This window comes from Sus scrofa, chromosome 6, assembly GCF_054392235.1.
Source record: "Sus scrofa isolate SSC_HxYL_T2T_F1_AM1 chromosome 6, Sscrofa_HxYL_maternal_Yorkshire_Landrace_v2.0, whole genome shotgun sequence".
In the NCBI taxonomy this organism is placed as follows: Eukaryota; Metazoa; Chordata; class Mammalia; order Artiodactyla; family Suidae; genus Sus; species Sus scrofa.
In genome coordinates, this window is record NC_139388.1 from 135,737,983 (window position 1) to 135,759,645 (window position 21,663).

Below are 21,663 nucleotides of genomic sequence, written 5' to 3' on the forward strand. Positions count from 1 at the left end.
ACTCCTGCTTGGAGTGGGTGCTGAGACTCAGGTTTCAGAGGTCAGTTCAGGGAAAGGACTGGGGTTGGCTGCATGGAGACAGCCTGAAAGGCTAGGGAGCAGTGCGTCATGGGCTAGGGAGTGGAGCTGAGGAAGCATGGAAGGAGGCCTGGGCCCACAGGAGATGCAAGATGCCATTGCTGTGGAGGGCGAGAGGAGGAAGGGAGGATCACCATAGGAATATCTTCCTCTGAAGACACACTAGCTCTTGAGCAGTGGGGCACCTCTTGCATGGGGCACAGGTGGTAGGGGCAAACTGCCTAAGGCATCTCAGAGTCCAGAGGTGGACATGGCCTGCCACCACTAGGGGTCTGTAAACAGGCACTACCTATGGCCCCAGTTACCTCTGGGGTCACCTCAATGGAGGGCACTGCAACAAGCACCACTCATTGCCCTCATTCCGTGGGGAATGCAAATGTCCTGCTATTGCCACTGCCAAAGGCTCTGGGTGCCACTTACACTTTCCCGAGCGTCACTGCCACTTCAGGGGCCCTGCAACCGGGAGCAGCCTGTGTCACTTCCCCATGGGTCCTTGCCACTATCAAGAGCCTAGCAGCTATGCACTGGTTACTAACCCTGCCCACTGCTTCCATCTTCCTGGAAGAAAGTTCATGGCTCATTCTGGCACACCTCCTGTCAAAGGGATGACAGCCTACACACACTGATGAAAAAGACAGCAAGCATCCAAACTAAATGCAGCCCCATACCCCGTTCTCCAAAAAAACTAAGTAAGCCCTCATAAACTATCCAGGGGTGCTCTCACATATAAATAGCCCTCCAAAGACTATGGTAGTATTCCCTAAACTCACAGAATAAGAAAAATATAAGCAAAATGAAGAAGCTCAGGAACCATTCCCAGTTAAAAGAACAGGAGAATTCCCCTGGAGGAGCAAACAATGAAAGAAACCTCTGCAGTCTAACAGACACCAAGTTCAAAAAGGAGATAGTGAAAATTCTGAAGGAATTAAGAACAGATATGAAGGAATTAAGAGCCGATATGAACAGTAATACAGAATACATTAGAAAGGAACAAGATGAGAAGCCAAGAAATATTAGAACATTCATCTGCAGAGTTGCAAGCTTAATTAAAACCATTGAAGAGCAGAATAAATAATGCAGAGGAAAGAATAAGTGGCATGGAAGACAGGATAATGGAAATCACCCTGTCAGGATAGTGGACAGAAAATCAAATGAGAAAACATGAAAGAAATATAAGGGAATGATGGGATAATATAAAGCAGTTAAATATACACATAACAGGGATTTCAGAAAGAGAAGAAAAAGAAAATGGAATTGAAAATACATCTGAAGAAATTATAGCCGAAAACCTTCCAAATCTAAAGGAAACAGATATCAAGATGCAGGAAGAACAGAGGGCCCCAAACAAGTTGAACCCAAACAGACCTATGGCAAGATATATTATAATAAAAATGGCAAAAGTTAACGATAAGGAGATGATTCTAAAGGCAGCAAGAGAAAAATAAAGTATTAATTAAAAGGGAACCCCCATAAAGTTATCAGCTGATTTCTCTGCAAAAACGATACAGGCCAGAAGAGAGTGACAAGATATATTCAAAGATATAAAAAGGAAAAAAAAATTCAACCTAGAATATTCTACCAAGCAAGATCATCATTTAGAATAGAAGAAATAAAGAATTTCCCCAACAAACAAAAATTTAAAAAGTACAGCAATACTAAACCCATTATAAAAGAAATACTGAAAGGGTTCCTCTCAACAAGAAAAGAGTAAAAAGGTATAGGATGAAGGAAGCTACAGGTGGAAAGTAATCACTTAAATAAATCAGTATACAGACCTAAAAAATTTAAAAAAAATTAAAAAACCTATTGTAAAAATAACAATAAACACAATGAAAAGCAAAAGGATAAAAATGAAGATATTAAAAAAGGACATCAAAATCAAAAATGTGGGGAAGGAAAATAAGAAAATCTAGATTCTTTTTTTTTTTAATGTTTTTGAGCCTATATTACTATCAGGCTAAAGCAAGCAGATGTAGGAAAGTGTTAATATACTTGAAAAACAGGGAAACCACAAATCAAAACCAAACACAAAAACTAAAGAGTACACAAGCATAAAATAAAAGGAAATCATCCAACCAAAAAAAGAAAGTAATAAAGAGAAACACAGAAACAACTTTCTGGAAAACAAGGTTTAAAGTGGCAACAAATACATATTTATCAATAATTACCTAAAATGTCAATGGACTGAATGCTCCAAACAAAAGACATGGAGTGGCAGACTGGATAAAAAACAAGAGCCTACAATATGCTTCCTACAAGAGACTCACCTTAGGGCAAAGGACACATATAAATTGAAAGTGAGGGGATGGAAAAAGATATTTCATTCAAATGGAAAAGATAGGAAAGCAGGGGTTGCAATACTCATACTAGACAGAACAGACTAAAACAAAGGCCATAATGGATTAGCAATGAGGTCCTGATATGAGCACTGGGAACTATGTCTAGTCACTTATGATGGAGCACGATAATGTGAGAAAAAAGAATATATACATGTATGTGTAACTGGGTCACCATGCTGTACAGTAGAAAATTGACAGAACACTGTAAACCAGCTATAATGGAAAAAAACAAAAATCATATGAAAAAAAAAAGAGAGAGAAGCCCTCCCAAAAAAATTTAAAAATAAAAAACAAAGGCCATAAAGAAAGACAAATAAGGACAGTATTTAATGATAAAATGATCCATTCAAGAAAATGATATTACACTCATCACTATATATATGTCCTTAATGTAGGAGCACTCAAATACATACAACAAATACTAACACATATAAAATGAGAAACTGATGGAAATACAGTATCAGTAGGAGACTTTAATACCCCACATCAATGGACAAATTTTCTGGACAGAAAATCAATAAGGCAACAGAGATCCTAAATAACACAATAGAAATTTGAGTCTTCATTGATATTTTCAGGACATTACATCCAAATAATCAGAATATAAATTCTTTTCAAGTGCACATGGAACATTCTCAAGACTGACCACATTCTGGGACACAAAACTAACCTCAACAATTTTAAGACTATAGAAATTGTTTCACATATCTTCTCTGACCACAATGGCATGAAACTAGAAATCCACCACAGGATAAGAAATGAGAAAAAACTGACTACATGGAGACTAAACAACATGCTATTAAAAAAAAAAAATAGGCCAATGAGGAAATCAAAGGTAAATTAAAAAATACCTTAAGACAAATGATAATGAAAACACAACCATTCAAAATCTATGGTATGCCACAAAAGCAGTTCTTAGAGGGAAGTTCATAGCAATACAAGGCTAACTCAACAAAGAAGAAAAATCTCATATCAGCAATTTAACCTACCACCTAAAAGAAATAAGAAGAACAAACAAAACATAAAGTCAGCAGAAGGAAGGAAATCATAAAGATCAGAGAGGAAATCAATAAAATAGAGTTTAAAAAAATAGAAAAAAATCAATAAAACCAAGAGCTGGTTCTTTGAAAGGGTAAACGAAATTGACAAACTTTGGGCCAGACTCACCAAGAGGAGGAGAGAAAGAACTCAAACAAAATAAGAGAAAAAGGAGAAATCTCAAGGGATACTGCAGATATACCATAAAACCACAAGAGAATTCTATGAACAATTATATGCCAACAAATCTGACAATAGAAGAAATGAACAACTTTCAGAGACATAGAACCCCCCAAAACTGAATCAATAAGAAACAGACAAATTTAGTGACTGATCACTAGAAATTAAATTGAATATATAATAAAAACACTCCCTACAAACAAAAGTCCAGGACAGATGGCTTCACAGGTGAATTCTATCAAAAGTTCAAAAAAGAACTTATACCCATCCTCAAACTTTCCAAAAGGTTTAAGAAGAAGGAACACTTCCAAAGACATTCTATGAAGGCACAATCACCCTAATACCAAAACCAGACAAAAATACTACTAAAAAAGAAAATTATAGGCCAATAACTTTATGAATATAAACACAGAAATTCTTAACAAAGTTTTATCCAATCAAATCCAAAAACACATTAAAAAAGATCACACTCCAAGACCAAGTGGGATTCATCCCAAGTTCACAAGGATGGTTCAACATATGCAAATCAATCAACATCATATATCACATTAACAAAGAAAAGTCAAAAACCACATGATCATCTCAATACATGCAGAAGAAACATTTGACTAAATCCAATGTTTATGATAAAAAAAAAAAACTCTTACCCAAGTGGGTATGGATGGAACATATTTTAACATAATAAAAGGCATTTATGACAAACCCACAGCCAATATAACACTCAATGGAGAAAAGCTGAAAGCCTTCCCACTAATATCTGGAACATGACAAGGATGCCCACTCTCACCACTTTGATTCAACATGGTATTTAAAGTCCTAGCCAAAACAATCAAATAAACAAAAAAAAAAAAAATAAAAGGCATCCAGATTAGAAGAAAAGATGTAAGACTGTCACTCTGTGAAGATGACATGATACTATATATAGAATACCTTAAGGACTTCACACAAAAACTACTCGAACTGATCAATGAATTCAGCAAAATAGCAGAATACAAGATTAACATTCAGAAATCAGTTGCATTTCTGTATACTAACAATGAAATATTACTTATAAAATCACACGCCCCAAAAATTAAATACCTAGGAATAATCCTAAGGAGGTGAAAGACTTATATGCTGGAAATTAAAGAGGATTCAAAGAAATGGAAAGATATCCCATGCTCCCAGATTGGAAGAATTAATATTGTTAAAATGCCCAAATTACCCAAAGCAATCTACAGATTTAATGTGATCCCTATCAAATTACCCCTGACATTTTTCACAAAACTAGAACAAAAAAATCTAAAAATTTATATGGAATCATAAAAGACCCAGAATTGTCAAAGCAATCCTAAGGAGGGAAAAAAAAGTGGAAGGCTTAACTCGCCCAGACTTCAGACAATACTACAAAGCAACAGTAACCAAGATGGTGTGGTCCTGATATAAATACAGACATATGGACCAATGGAACAGAATAGAGAACCCAGAAACAAACACAGACACCCCCAGACACCTACAGTCAATTAATTGTCAACAAAGGAAGCAAGAATGAAAAATGGGAAAAAGACAGTCTTCAAAAGATGTTGCTGGGAAAACTGGACTGCTGCATATAAATCAAGAAAACTAGAACACAGCCTCACCTCATGCATAAAAATAAACTCAAAATGGCTTAAAAACTTAAACATAATACAAGACACCATAAAACTCCTAGAAGAGAACATAGGCAAAACATTCTGACATCAACCGTACAAATGTTTTCTTAGGCCAGTTTCCAAAAGCAATAGAAATAAAAAGAAAAATAAACCAACAGGATCTAAACAAACTTACAAGCTTTCGTACAGCAAATGAAACAATTAAAAAAAAAAAAAAAAGACAACTTATGGAATGGGAGAAAATAGTTTCAAACAGTGCAACTGTCAATGGGTTAATCTCCAAAATATATAAAAACTCATACAACTCAACAGCAAAAAAAATCCAAACCCCACCCCCCAAAAAACCCACACAACTGAAAAATGGACAGAAGACCTAAATAGACATTTCTCCAAAGAAGACATAAGGGTGGGCCAACAGGCACATGAAAACATGGTCAATGTCACTAATTATTAGAGAAATACACATCAGAAACTTACATTTAGGTACCACCTCATACCAGTCAGCATGTTCATCATTAGTAAATCAACAAATAGCAAATGCTGGAAAAAGGTGTGGAGGAAAGTGTATCCCTCTTCGCTGTTGGTGGGAATGTAAATTGGTACAACCACTATGGGAAACACTATGGAGGTACCTCAGGAAACTAAACATCTAGCCTTCACATGATCCAGCAATTCCACTGCCTGGCATATATCCAGACTAATCTTTCATTGCACCCATATGTTTACTGCAGCACTATTCACAATAGCAAAGACATGAAAACAGCCTAAATGTCAATTGACAGATGAATGGAATAAGAAGATGTGGTACCTATACACAGTAGAATACTACTCAGCCATAAAAAAGAACAATATAATGCCATTTGCAGCAACAGGGATTGAACTAGAGATTCTCATACTAGCTGAAGTAAGTCAGAAAGAGAAAATACAGATACCACATGATGTCGCTTATACGTGGAATCTAAAGTACGGCAGAGTTGAACCTATCTACAGAACAGAAACAGACTCAGAGACATTGAGAGCAGACTTGTGTTTGCCCAGAGGAAGGAGAAGGCAGTGGGATGGACTGGGAGTTTGGGGTTAATAGATGAAAAGTGCTATTAAGCGTTGTTGCAGGGAAACCACTTAGGAAGCGATTACAGGAATCTGAACCATGGTCCCTTGGATCAGGGTGATGGCAGGAGAAATGCAGAGATATGGATGAATTCAGAATCTGTTTTGATTGGTAAAGCAAACATTACATGCTGACGAATTGGATGTGGAAAAACAGGAAAAGGAACGAACCAAGGATGACTCCTAAGGGTTTGATTTGAATAATTAGGTAGATAGGAATGCAATTTACCAACATGAGAAACAGGAAGAAAAAATTTGAGTGCTGATGGATATGTAGGGGTGGAAACTAGGTCAGATGTCTCTTAATTGATTTTCTTTTATTTTTTCTTCCTCTTCTCTTATTTCTTCTTTGATGAACCAAATATATTAGTCATTTCCTTTACTGTTTTTTAAACCCTTTTGAATTTATGCTCAGAAAAACCTTCCTCACTCTGAAGTAATTCTGTACAGTTTTAGTTGTTTTAAGATTTTATGTCTTTGTATTTAAACTGTTGAATCACTTGGAATTTATTTAGACATATAACATAGAGTTATAATTTAATTTTTTCCAAACATTTAACCAAGTATCTCAGTAATGTAAAACTTTTTTTTTTTTACATATTTCAAATATCACTTTTTTCACATACAAACATTTTTTTATACGCTTGGATATGCTTCTGGGATTTCTTTCACTGATGTTAATGTTAAATAACATATTTTTTTCAACTATGTAATTAGGTTCCTTATTTTTGCTTATTTTCAAAGTAAGATTGGTTCTTCTTTTTTTTTTTTTTCCTCCTTTGGAACTCCTATGGCATAAGGAGGTTCCAGGTCAGGGATCAAATACAAGCCACAGCTGCAACTTACACCTCTGCCTCAGCAACACTAACACTAGATCCTTAAACCACCGTGCCAGGCCAAGGATTGAACCTGTGCCTCAGCAGTGACCCAAGCCACTGCAGAGACGGCCAGATCCTTATATGCTACAGCACAGTAGGAACTAAGAATTGGTTACTCTTAACCATTTATTTTTCCTAATAAAACCCTTTAGGATTCTAATTCATTCTTCACACCTCAGCCAAATTAATTTATTCAAATAATCTAATCTCTACCTTTCTTTCAAACTTCCCTTCTTTTCCACTGTGGTTTCCTCTATGGTCCAGTTGTAAAGGGCCACAATCTCTGCCATATATTTGCTCTGTAGCTTCTTAGGACATTGTTTCTCTGCCTAGGGAAACTCATACTTTCCCTTCCAGATGCAAATTAGAGGTTAATGCCTCTATCAAATTAGTTTAGTGGCTCCATTACAGTGTCTTTATAGTGGTATATCAATCTGCCCTTTATACTAATCTCACTACTTTGTAATTTCTTTTTTTTTTATTTTTTCCTTTTTAGGGATGAACCTGTAGCATATGGAAGTTCCCAAGATAGGGGTTCAATCAGAGCTGGAGCTTCTGGCCTACACCATAGCCACTGCAATGCCAGGTCTGAGATACATCTGCAATCTGTGCTACGGCTTACAGCCACACCAGATCCTTAACCCACTGAGTGAGGCCAGGGATCAAACCCATATCCTCACTAGTACTAGTCAGGTTCTTAACCCACTGAGCCCCAATGGGAACTCCTGTAATTTCTTATACATGTGTCTTTACCCTTCACTAAACTGTAAATGTCTTCAGGTGTTATCCATGTTTGTATTTCTAGAATTTCTTACATTTCTTTTCATTTAGTAAATGTTGAATACATATTTGTTTAATAAATAAATGAATAAATATGTAAAGATTGCTATTTTGTGTAAGACATGACATCATAAAACTAGAAGAGAAGCTATGCAAAATATTTTATGACATAAATCGTAGCAACGTTTTCTTCAACTATGCTCCCAAGGCAAAAGAAATAAAAGCAAAAATAAATATATATACCTAATTAAACTTAAATGCTTTTGTACAGTAAAGTAAACCATAAACAAAATGAAAAGACAATCTATGGGATGAGAGAAAATATTTGCAAATGATGTGACCAACAAGGGGTTAATTTCCAAAATATGCAAATAGTTCATAAAACTAAATATCAAAAAAAAAAAAACACAACACAACCAAAAAAAAAAAGAAATGGTAGAACACCTAAGCAGATATTTCTCCAAAGAACACGTGCACATGGCCAATAGATACATAAAAAGATCCTCAGAATCACTAATTATCAGAGAAATGCAAATCAAAACTAGATTGAGGTATCACCTCACATCAGTCAGAATGTCCTTCATTAAATGTCCATAATCAATGCTAGAGAGGGTATGGAAAAGAAACCTCCTATATTGCTGATGGGAATTTAAGTTGGTGTAGCCACTATGGAAACAGTAAGGGGGTCCCTTAAAAAACTAAAAACAGAGCTACCATATGATCCATCAATCTAGTCCTGGGTCTATGCCTAGAAAAGATGAAAACTCTAATTCAAAAAGATACATGAACCCCAATGTTCACAGCAGCACTATTTAAGATAGCCAAGACATGGAAGCAACATAAGTGTCCACGGATAGATGATTAGATAAAGAAAATATAGTATATAAATATATATACAATGGAATATTACTCAGTCATAAAAAAGAACAAAATAATGTCATTACGGCAACATGGATGGAGTTATAGAATATCATAAAAAGTGAAAAAAATCAGATAAATATTATATATCACTTATATGAGGAATCTAAAACAATAATACAAATGAATTCATTTACAGAACAGAAATGAATTTACAGTTATCAAAAAAGAAAGGGGGAGTTCCCATTGTGGCTCAGCAGTTAATGAACCCAACTAGCAGCCATGAGGATGTGGGTTCAATCCCTGGCCTCGCTCAGTGGGTTAAGGATCCGGCATTTCCATGAGCTTTAGTATAGGTCGCAGACATGGCTCAGATCCCACGCTGCTGTGGCTGTGGCGTAGGCTGGTGGCTACAGCTCTGATTGGATCCCGAGCCTGGGAACCTCCGTATGCCATGGGTGCAGCCCTAAAAAGACAAAAAAAAAAAAAAAAAAAAAAAAAAAGAGAGAGAGAGAGAAAGGGAGGGAGTATAAATTAGGAGTTTGGGATTAACAGGTTCACACTGCTATGTATAAAATATATAAACAATAAGGATTTACTGTATAGCACAGGGAACTATACTCAATATCTTTTAATAGCCTATAATGGAAAAACTCTGAAAAAATATATATGTGTAAATGAATCACTTTGCTGTACACCTGAAACTAACACAATATTACAAGTCAATTAAGCTTCAATTAAAAAAAAAAAAAGGTTGCTATTTTGGCCTCCATCCAGATCAAAAAAAGCTTCAATTCTTTTAGTAAATTTTATATGACACTTTACAACTCTAGAAACACAAATTTTTAACAATTTCTCAAGTTAACCTACTAAATGCTAAAATACCAAAACTGAACATGCAAATCTACATATTATCAAATCGCAAAATGAAGAACTTATATTTATTTTCTTGGTGTAGACATTATATTTCTATTGATCATGGCTTTAAAACTGCCTTAGTTTTTCTAAATAGTATGTTACTTTATGAGTTTCTGTGAAGTTTGCAGTCAACTCAACCCCCAAGGTTTTTTCATTGACTTGCTCTTTTTCCCCATCCATCCATCCCTATCCAAACACTTTAAATGCAAATATATACATGTATGTGTTTAAATTTATCTTTTTTATTCACTCTAGACCATAGAGATCATTTAAAATTATAATGTAATCATTAACCATAATATCTATTGCACCCAAATCTAAAAATTCAAAGTATGTTTTCTACTTCTGCACTCCAGTTGGTTGTATGAATGTTGAACATGCCAGTGCCTTATGACATGGCATTGGAGACCCTGGCATTGATTGATTATTCACCCAAATTGTGTTTTTGCAAAGGATGGGTAAGTTTTGTGAGAGACTTGCCAAACGTTTTTCTGAAATCCATGACATCTTCAACTATCTTTTTAGTAATCCTGTTAAAACTCTTTTTTAGATTTGGCTTAATGGAGAATAGAAATAACAAATCCTAGATCTGAATGATATTTTTAATACATGTTATCACTGTAGAAACCATAGTTAGAAAAGGTTCTGGTACTATTTTCGTGTAATTTTCTCATTGCTGGCTTCTCCATTGCATGACCTTAACCTGAGGACGCCTTCTCTCCTGATAGTAAAATGGGTGCAGCAGTTTAGGCTTCTGTAACCATATCATCCAGAAAGAAAGTGCCAACATTCCTGGAGAAAGCCTTGAGCTTTGAGTGGACTGACCATCCCTTTACACCTTTATTCCTCCCCAGAATCATGGGAAGTTGTGCAATCATTGTTTAGGCCTGAGAACCTGAATCAATCAACATTCACATACAGGAGGCTGCCCTGGAGCACTGAGTCAATTCTTCTCAGAACCCACTGCTGCTTACAGAACTCTACCCAATAGTCTGTGATAATCTATATGGGCAAAGAATCTGAAAAAGAATGGATATGCGGATAGGTATCACTGAATCCCTTTGTTGCACAGCAGAGATAATCACGGCATTGTAATTCAGCTATACTTCAATAAAACTTAAAAAAAAAAAAATGAAAGGAAAAAAACCCATCGCTGCTATGCAGGGTAAAAGGAATCTAATGGAAGTTGAGGGAAAAAATCAGCTATGTTTCCAGAAGACACAGACACAAATAAAGACAAACACACAGACAGTATGTGAGTGGTCAATTTTGAGATAGTTGCAAGATTTCTGGCTGGAGTGATTCAATAAGGCATTGTGTACATAGTCATATGTGAATGGAATTTACAAGGTTGAGGATATTTTCTTCTATGGGACAATAGAAAGAACACTTCAGGAAGAAGGAAGGATATTGGGTTATTTTCAAATTTTATTGGCTAATATCTAACATCTTTGTTTCAGCCTTCTTGATGCATCATATTTTTATAGTTTGTGGGAGAAATGTATTGAGAAATGGTGGGTCTGTGACCATGTTTTCTTTCCTTTTACCGTAAAAGCCCTCAGGGGCTGTGTGTTTGTCTGAGCAAGCTGTCAGCCAATTAGAGTTTACTGCTGGAGAAGAAGCCGAGAAAGTTAATCCTGCTCCTTCAAGGCATAGTTAGAAGGAAAATATGAATCTTAAGTAGTACACATTATTTCATCCACTGAGAACCAAGAGAGACTAGTTAGGCAGGAATAAGAGAGGACAGTTTTAACAGGCTCATTTAAACAGGAAAACACACCATACCCAGAAGTCATTTCCTTCCCGTGGACTAGAATTGAGAAGGGTGAAAGCATTTAATGAGTTGGTACTGACATTTAAAACCCTCTTCTTCAGTATTTCACATATTAGAACTGCTGTAATTTAAAGATGATTGCACTGGAAATCAGGAGCTATGCACCCTCTTCCAGTGTTTATGACATGATGCAAGTCCCTCACTCTTCCTGGTCTTCGGAGTCCTCCAGTGTAAAAGAAAGGTAGTACAGACTTCTTAAAGTGCTACTGAGAAATAAAATATCCTTGTATTTAACTAGCATTTAGTCTGTTCAATCCCTTTGACTTCCAGATGACAGTCTGTAGAGTCAGAAAGCCATCACAAATCACTTAGTCATGTCATATCATATACTAGCCAGTAAAGACGTGCTGTACCCACATTATCCAAGCAGGTCATATGAAAATACATGTGTTGAGTCCTCACTTATGGAATACTTATATTCAATTGGTCTAGGGTGAGAAAAGAGATACTGTGTGTGTGTGTGTGTGTGTGTGTGTGTGTGTGTGTGTGTGTGTGTATAAATATATATACATATAAATTTCACCTCCCTAGATGATTCTAATTTTCAGGTTTGGCAACTATTGATCTCATTCAATCATATTACTCAGAAAATAAGAAAACTGGACTTAATTGAACTGAATAATGTCTAGCCAACAAGTCAATTGTCTAGAAACACTGATCTAAAACAAATATGAAGATATTAACTGGGTGCTAAAATACCATTTAAAATGTTAACAGTGAGAGAAATTATTTGAAAACCTTTCTGGTATGTGGAAGAAAATATATTAGTAATAAATTTTGTGGAGTGTTTAAGAGTGAGGAGAGAAGAAAAGTAAAACCACAAAGTGGCCTTAGTAACTACATTGGATCTCCTCCACTCTGGAGAAGAGTCTCTTTATTGCAAAATAGAATTGCATGTCTGTAAGTTGGACCAGGCCATCAGTGACCCTCTTTCTCCTGAGTTATCCTGAACAGAGCTCAGGTGCTTCTCTAAATAAATGGAGAACAGAGACTTCCAGAGAATTTATTTTAAGGGGCCATCTAGCATACCCTCATGTCTCCATCCAGCCCTGAAGAGTGACTTCCTCAAAGCCATACAACTAATCTGGAGCAGATTTTAGATGACACTCCATGTCTTTAATTCCAAGTCCAGACGCATTTGATCACCTCACACCATTCCATATGCATTTTTAAAAAATACTTCTGCAAAGTTAGTTTCAATTAATGAAAGGCCAGTGACTCACAGTAACAACAGGTCCTAAGCCTTCTTCTATCAGCTTTCAGTAAAGATGAACATATGAGTTTTTCCCTGCAGGCCAATATATACATATATACAGTTAAAGCCCTGTTTTCAGACTGTATGTCAACCCCTCAGAACTGCAGATTACAGCCAGGGAAAGTCAGCAAAGAAGGAAAAGCAATAAAAGTGCCATATTCTAGGGGAAAATATTAACAGGCTGTATCCTAAAAATTACATATGTATGTACATATATATATTCATGTGTATATATCTATAGTTATATGTTTATGACCACATAACTACTATGTTTACTGCTAATTATATAGTTTTTATAAATAAGCTGGATTACAAAGTGGGTGACATAATCTCTTAAATCCTTAAAATTAATGCAGACATATTCCAATGTAAGAAATCTGATAAAATTTAGACATGGACATTGTAAGTCAAAGGATAGCTACTTATGTTGAGGACTTTTAGAAATTAAATCCTTCTTTAAATAGCAATTCTTCTGCATTTAAACATTTGTATTTTGGTCAAAAGTTATCCAGTAGGAACTCCCATTGTGGCTCAGCAGTAATGAACCCGACTAGAATCCATGGGGATGCGGGTTCTATCCCTGGTCTTGCTCAGTGGGTTAAGGATCCAGTGTTGCCATGGGCTGTGGTGTAGGTCATAGACGTAGCTCAGATTCCATGTTGCTGTGACTGTGGCCTAGGCCAGCGGTGCAGCTCATATTCCACTCCTAGCCTGGGAACCTCCATGTGCTGCAGGTGTGGCCTTAAAAAAATTATCTGATAGTCTAGAGGACACTAACCTAAAGCTAAAAATTTTGAAGACATTATGAATAGAAGATCTACCCACAATTTGAAATGATGAGGTCATGGGTCATACTTTTCCAAAAAATTTTCTGTGTATGGGGGAATCTAATCCTCAAAGACTTCATAGGTAGGGAAGAATTAATTCTAGAAAATAAGTTCAGAAAATATTCCACACTTTTGAAGAGCTACAAAGACATATTAGCTAAATCAAGGCTTGGAAATACCTGCAAATAAGCTGGTTAATTTTTCTCTACCATTTTCCTCAAGCTCATGTGACCACAGAGCAATTTAACACAATTTAGCAAAAGACTTATCAAATGCTCCCTGATAACTGCTATTCAGACAATGGTAGATCCAAATCAAATAGAAAACATATTTTACCCCTATAATGTCAAGAATATTTGGCATTTTAAATAGATTTTGAGTTTCTTAAGGGCTAGGTCTATACATTGTAGTCTTTCATATTCTCTGCAAGACCTAAAATAGTATTGGACCTCTAATAGGTGCCTAAGCACTGATTTCTAAATAAATCATTGAGCAATCAGTCTTTGGCATATGCTTTATATGGGGGGAAAAGTTACGCTAATTTTTGTCTTTTTAGAAACAAGTTCATTTTTGTCTTCAGAAATATTAAAATCAGACATCATGCTCACTGCTATTTCTATTTGTAACCTGCCAATCAGCAGTATATCATTTGTTTAAGGAAGAAACAAATGTGACTGGATTTGTCTGTCCACCTGAAGGGAAATAAAAAATTGTGACTCGTCAGCAGAGTATAATGACTATGTTAAGATAGCAGCAGGTAATAGAAAGAGCTGAATGCCAGCTCTGCCCCTGGGGCTGCTCAGTGTCCCAGAAGGCTGAACTCCATGCACTGCATCTTTAGACTCTTTTCCCCTCTGACTTCAGCCAATAGGAGGCAGGAGGAAAGTGGGGCCAGGGTGTTCAATCCTTTTCTTTCCTCCTTTTCGGGTAATTGCGGTTTGGCTTAAGTTAAAGGCCACTCAGCTTACATGGTGGCACACTCTTGGGCTGCAGAAACTGCTCTCTCCCCTTTGTCCTTTCAGGTCAAGGGATAAAAGCGGTTTCCAACTATTATCAGCCCTGATATAAGGCACAATTCCTTGTTACTTTTCTGACACCTTGTACCACTTTGTAAATGGCGCTTTTATTTAATACTCTTCAGTTACCCAGTTGGTGTGTGTGCCCATCTGTATCTTGCCAGGGGCCTAACTTATAAACTGGCTATGTGGCGACTTTGTAAAATTAATGAATTTCTTTTAGCCTCAGTTTCTTTCCCTCTGAAATGGGGATAATCATATCTATCCTTTCTACCTCTTAGACTTAGGAAAAATTTTAATGAGTCGATGTTAGTTTTTATTTCCTTTCCTACCTTTTTTTTTTTCCTTTTTGGCCAACCCATGGCAGGTTAATTGAGTTCCCAGCCCAGGGATTGACTCCTCCTTTCTACTTTTTTAATTCTAGAAGGTGACCAGGAAACACTGTATGCAAACTTAAGTCTCACTCTTGCTTCAGATGAGACATGTTCTCCTGTGGAACAGAATTCCCACACTAAGCCTTGAAGTAGCCAAAAGTGAAGCAATTCTCTTCAAACAGTACACATCGTGAGCATGTGTAGAGAGCTCGTGCAGTATCTTTGAAGAGAAGGGAGATTTACACAGAAGAGATGCCTCTCACTGATAACAGTGGTATGGAAAACCTGAAGACCTTTCTTTTTGTGACTAACACAAAAAGCCTATCCTCTAGGGCACTTGGGAATAAAAGTACCAGAGTGAAATAGCAATGTGGCACTCCCACTGTGGTACAGTGGGTTAAGAACCTGACAGCAGTGGCTTGGGTCGCCCCAGAGGCATAGGTTCAATCCCTGGTCCTGCACAGTGGGCTAAAGTATCTTCCATTTCAGCAGCTATAGCCAGCTTGGTTTCAGTCCCTGGCCTGGGAACTTCCCTACGCCATGGGTGCTACCATAAAAGAGAGAAAAAATTTGTTTTAAGATGAAATAAAATAATGATGTACAATTGCAGTGAGGTCACTCACCCATACTTCTTCAAGTATACTCTGTGGGCAAATCTGATGGCTTCAAAAATACCCAGTCATAGTTAATAACTATTTGTCGAATTTTTCATATATCAGCCTTGTGCTAGACACATCTAAATATGATATTTGTTTATTTAAAGTAATGTAGGCTTTCCCGTTGTGGCTGAGCAGTTAATGAACCCAACTAGTATTGATTAGCATGGGGTTCAATCCCTGGCTTCACTCAGTGGGTTAAGGATCCGGCATTTCCATGAGCTGTGGTGTAGGTCGCAGATGCAGCTCGGATTCCGAGTTGCTGGGGCTGTGGTGTAGGCCGGCAGCTACAGCTCCAGTTCAACCCCTAGCTTGGGAACCTCCATATGCCATGGCCCAAAAAAGGAAAAGAAAAATAAAAAGGTAATTCAGGTCAAAATCAAGCTAAAACTATTAGACATAAAGTTTTCCTGATAAGCTAGTCTATGTTTCTTATTTTTTGCAGCAAAGCAAATAATCAGATGAGAAGAGCTTTTCTATCCTTTCCTAGAATATGGACGACATTTGCAATTTAATTAAAAAGAGCTTCCTTTCTGAGATGCAGCTTCCTCACATTGTAATAATAAATAGAAAGGTAGAAAAAGGCTGATTGCTTTCATCTGCTTCTCCACTCCATGCAGTGTTTTATCATGTCCTCTATATGTTTTATGCATAGTGGAAGGATATACTAATTACACAGAGAGAAGCATCCTTGGTTGAAGGTAGATCAGAAACAGTCTTTGATAGAACCATTAAGCGAAGGCTTGTTCAAGTTTTTGTTTGCTTAATTGATTTCAACAAAATCACATATTAATCAATAAGCAAAAGAAATCTTTGGAGGTAAACAATTAACAATACATGAGATCTATCCATATATAATAAGATTAAACTGCTATGTGTCAGATAAAACAAGCACCATATAACATACATTGTACATCATACAGACACACACACAACAAATAAGCCAGTAAAAATATAGTGACTCTGTACAGCTATTTTATATAGGATAGTAAGAATTTACACAGTTTTTACTACTATTCTTCCAACTTTATTTCATCATTTGTTTTTATGTTTTATTATGGGGGGGGAACCATAAATAAAACATTATTATTTATGGCAAATCTGCTCTGTGTGGCTCAATAAACTGGATCAAAATTTCTCAGGCAGGACCCCAAACTTAGTGAAATTAGATGATTTATTGAGATCTTCAAACACAAACTTGAAATAGTATATAAGAAAGCTGTAGTCAATAGCCATATTAATCATAAAAGTGTTGACTTGCTGCAAGTATTAAATAAATTTAACTTTTATAGGGTTTCTCCTACAGTAATATCCTTCAGGGATAAAGCACATTCCCTGTTGCCTTAGCTTTGACTTGAGCCAAGACTCATGGCATAGGCCAGCACGAATTTAAAGCTCAATTCAAATTAAGCACTTAATGCATATCTAACTAAAATGTATTTAGTATTAGGAGACAGGATTTCTGTGTTTTAAGGACCTCCATGGGCAGAATTATAAGCAATGAATTTCTCCCTCACAGAAGAGAGTTGCTTTGGTTACTGTAAGGAAGTCAATATTTTTCTGAGAAAACTTTAGAAAAGATTCCTTAATGATATTTTATCTTTTCTGCATGCATATAAGAAAACCTAAAATTTTAAATTTCCAGCAAAAACTACACAAACTATAAACTACCACAGCTTTTCTTCTATTCTCTAGCAGAGACATATATTTGGCTTTTTTTTTTAATGAACCTTCTCAATTATCACTTATCACTGATAAAGCAGAAAGGTGTTAGAAACACATAGAATACCCCTTTTGGGCTTTTTGGAGGACCTATCTATATAAACTAAAATAAGCAAACCTCAAGTGATTAGTAAGAGCAATGGCAAAAATAAACTCTTCAAATATGAGACCTCCTTCTTTTTTTCTACAAAGTCCAGTAACTTAGCTACTTGATATAGGAGAGATGTAATTAGAAAGAGGACCTAGAACTTTACTGCATGAGGCCAATGGCTGTGGTGAAATTTCTTAAGCATGGGATCAAGTGTTGCTTAATTCTTAAGATGAGCAGCCTTGACTACCCCACAGTGTTGTAGTAAAACTCTAAATAGATCATTTTTTGTGTGTGGTAAAAGTGCTTTGAGTACTGAAAAGTGCTTTAAAAAATGTCTCTCCTTTTCACTTCAAAAGTTCAAAGTGACAGCCGGAGAGCAGGCAATGACCAAAATTGGACAAGAGATGGGGATTAAGTCAAAGCATGAGAGGGATGCCCCTGTGTTTACTTACTCTACACTCCCATTCTTATATCTCTTTAAGAAGGATAAAAATAACTCCAGGACATGTATGGCCATACTTAAGCATGAGAGTTCATAGTTCACTGAAAGGTCACACAAGAATATTGCATGCTCTTCTATCTCCTCACCTTATAGAGTCTAAAGCATAAGAGAATAGTCCTGGATCCTGCCCCTTCCTGCCTTGTATCTTAAATATTGACTGTCTCTTCTTTATAGTATCCTGAAATTCCATAATGCCAACCAGAATACAAAAGTATTACAAAATTTAGGTTAGGATTTAATAGAATGCCCTAAGGACTAGAGGCTAAAACCTTGGGGTTTAGTGAAAGGTCCAGATGACATGAATGTGTCATTACTGCTTTCACTAATTCTTCTTTTGAGTGTATTGTACAAAGAAACGGTTATGGTCTGGGGGTGGGATTCAAGTATTATTCCCTCCCTAGTCATATTATCAAAACCTTGCTTTGGTTTGTGGCATATACTGCTAGAATTCCCCATAGCATTTATTCACTCAGTCAACAAAAGTATTGTTCTAGGCATAGAAGATAGAGATACTGACAAGGAAGATGAGGATCTTGCTTTCATGAAATATGTATTCTATGGGGGAGGAGTGCCATGATATAAGTATCTACATCTCTCTATATCTATACATGTGCATATATATATATGGGGGGGGAGGGAGAGAGAGAAAGAGAGAGGAGCTATGTGATGATTTTATGTTGGTTGAAAACAGGGGTCTCTAGGAGGTCACAATAAGCCCAAGGAAAGGGCAGAGAGAAAGAGAAAGCCCCCAAAAACCAGTCAGAGGAGCCAATAAAGACAGAGAAAAGGATTGGTCAATGAGTTAGGAGGAAAACCATGAGGGATAGCATTCCCGTATTTCAGAACCCTTCCATTTAGGTAAATAAAGATTGATTGATTGATTGATTGATTGATTTAGTGTTTTCACTTTTATTTATTTTTAAAAATTTGTTAAGATTTATTCTTGCCACTAATGTCAACAGTTGGTGAATATTAAGGGAAAGCATGTCAGAAATTTTATGTCTTATCAAAACCATTTGTGAAAATCCTATTTTGTAGCTTTTGTTCCTTTGCTATACTAGTGATGCAACACTGATCTTCTTAAGAAGCTTTGACTGTTCACGTTATAAGAATCAATTCAAGAGTTCATGCAGAATTGGAGGACTTTGAAATAAACTTGAATTCTTTACTTACATTCCCCACTGGAAAATACATCTCACCTGGGACTATTGGTATGGCCTGAAATGCTGCAAATTCAAGTGTTTAATGACCAGGTTAGTAATAGCTTTAAAAAACATATTGTGGTATCTCAATCCATATCAATTCTAATCAAGGTAACTCAAACGTTTCAAAAGTAAGCCCAGACTTATTTTTGATGCAGCAGAATATCTGCAGGCCATAATGTTGTTCTATGAAAGATGACAGGTGGAAAGAAACACATTTACACAGGAAATTCTGGAACAATGAGAGGTGAGGCTAAGGAGTATTGATTTGGAATTTGTGTAGAGTTTAGAGGTCAAACGGAAAACAGATGGCCAAAGGAATTGTAAAATACTTGCTTTATAATATGGTAGTAGTGAGAAAAATTGTGTGTGTGTGTGTGTGTGTGTGTGTGTGTGTGTGGCCAACACCTCAGCCATTCTTATCCTGGGTATATATCCCAGAGAATTCCTCATATTGATCCCTAAGGGAACATGCGTAAGATTTTTCATAATGGCGGTTTTTACAGAAGAAGATTTTGAGGAAGCCTATGAATATGAGAGTGGAAACAGGAATGGATAACTAAAATGTGGAAGGTAAATACTACAGATCACAATGTCCTAGAATATAAATGCATAAATGTACATGTAGCAAAATGCACAGAACTTATAGAACGGAGAGGAAAAAAGTAGCAGAAAGAAATGTACAGCACGATATGTTTTTATTTTAAAATACCCCAATACTATTACCTATTTCACAAGAATATATTCATATCAAAAGACTAAAATCAAATATATTAATATGGGGTGCCAATGGGAAGGGAAGAGAATGAAAATAAGGATAGGAGATGGAACAGAAAAAAAGATAAATCTAAACTTTAATTTAAGAAAAGGCCTTACGTTGACAACATGTTATGAAATGAAGAGTTCAACTCATTTCTCTACTTCTGAGGACAAAAAAATAGGTTTAAAAACCCCACAAAACATTCCTTTTATTCATGTCTTCATATGTTTCTCTAATGTAGGCAAACACAAACCGTACTGAGTAAAATAATGGGAAATAATTCCTATTAATCTTAAGACAACAAAGCAAGATGTGGGCCAGAGCATCCTCCCTCCCTAATATTCCAAGCACTTGAGCCCAAACAGCCTCTGAATTTGCTGGCTGGGCTGGGTATTTGGTAAAAGAAGCAAGGAAACAGCACTGAAGGAGTAGGTGAGTGTGCACATTTGGTTAGCAACCCTCAATTTAGAGAGAATAACTCATATCCACACATTAGTAGTCTTGAGTTGTGAATACTGTAAGGAAAATGGGAGAATATCAAAACCATGCCATGTGCAACATGACAGAAAGTGGAGAAAAAATGTGCTCATCCCTCTGCCCCTCCCTGCTAGCTCTTGCAATGCCTACAGATGTTTTCCTTCTGGCTCTCATCTTTGCTTCCCTCTGTGACCCTTCGCCTCATACTGATTTTGTTTTTAACTTTCCTTGACTCTCAGTCCTGGCCTCCTGACTTCCCTGTAACTAACACCATGTCCCTGTCGGCCTGGCATCCACTTGAAGATTATTGCTTTGCTCTGGCATCTGAGAACTTCCTCCTCTGCTGACCCTGACAGCCACCACTCAGTGGTGTATATTTGGAAAAAGGAGGAAAGGCAGAGGCTCCCCCACAGAAACAGCTGTGTTGGTACCCACTTTCTCAGATCTACTTGGAATATTTTCCTTCATATTAGGCTGGCTATTAGAGTGGGTCTAATGTTGCTTTTTAATGAAAGCCACCTTTGGATTTAGAGGAAAAAAAATCACATTCATATTTATATAAAGTCTTCTTATGTGAGATCTGAATGTTTATGCCCAGGTTCCCAAGAAGTCATAGGCCAAGGAGAAGACAAAAACCTACATAGACTGGTACTTAAGGCAGTAAGCCTACATGGATCCTTTTACAATTTAGCACTGAACTTCCCTCCTTATATAACCAAGGGGGGGATTTTCTTTGGATTGAATGTCTGTTTCCTGTTCTGATAATTGGCACCTGCTCCAAATTTGGATGAGAATGCCACGTGCGGGACCAGCATCTGGTGTCCCAAGCCAAAGTGAGCTTAGAAGGCTCCATATGTGATCAGAAATGGGGAAAATTTCTGGCTGAGGTTTTCATTAGGCAAATGAAAGCTTTAGGGTTTCATTTCACTTCAAAGACAAGATCCTCTGAGCAGTACATCCTGTTGCACTGGTAGTGATAATATTATATTAATAGCCATGAGGTAACGGAGCTGAAGAGTGGAATAGAAGGTGTCTACTTCCTGGCCATAAAACGTGAGTAGTTAGGCAGTGCCAGTGGTTTTGAGAAATTGAAGAGATGATTGAAATTTCCTCAAGTCTTCAGAAAGTTTCCCCTCA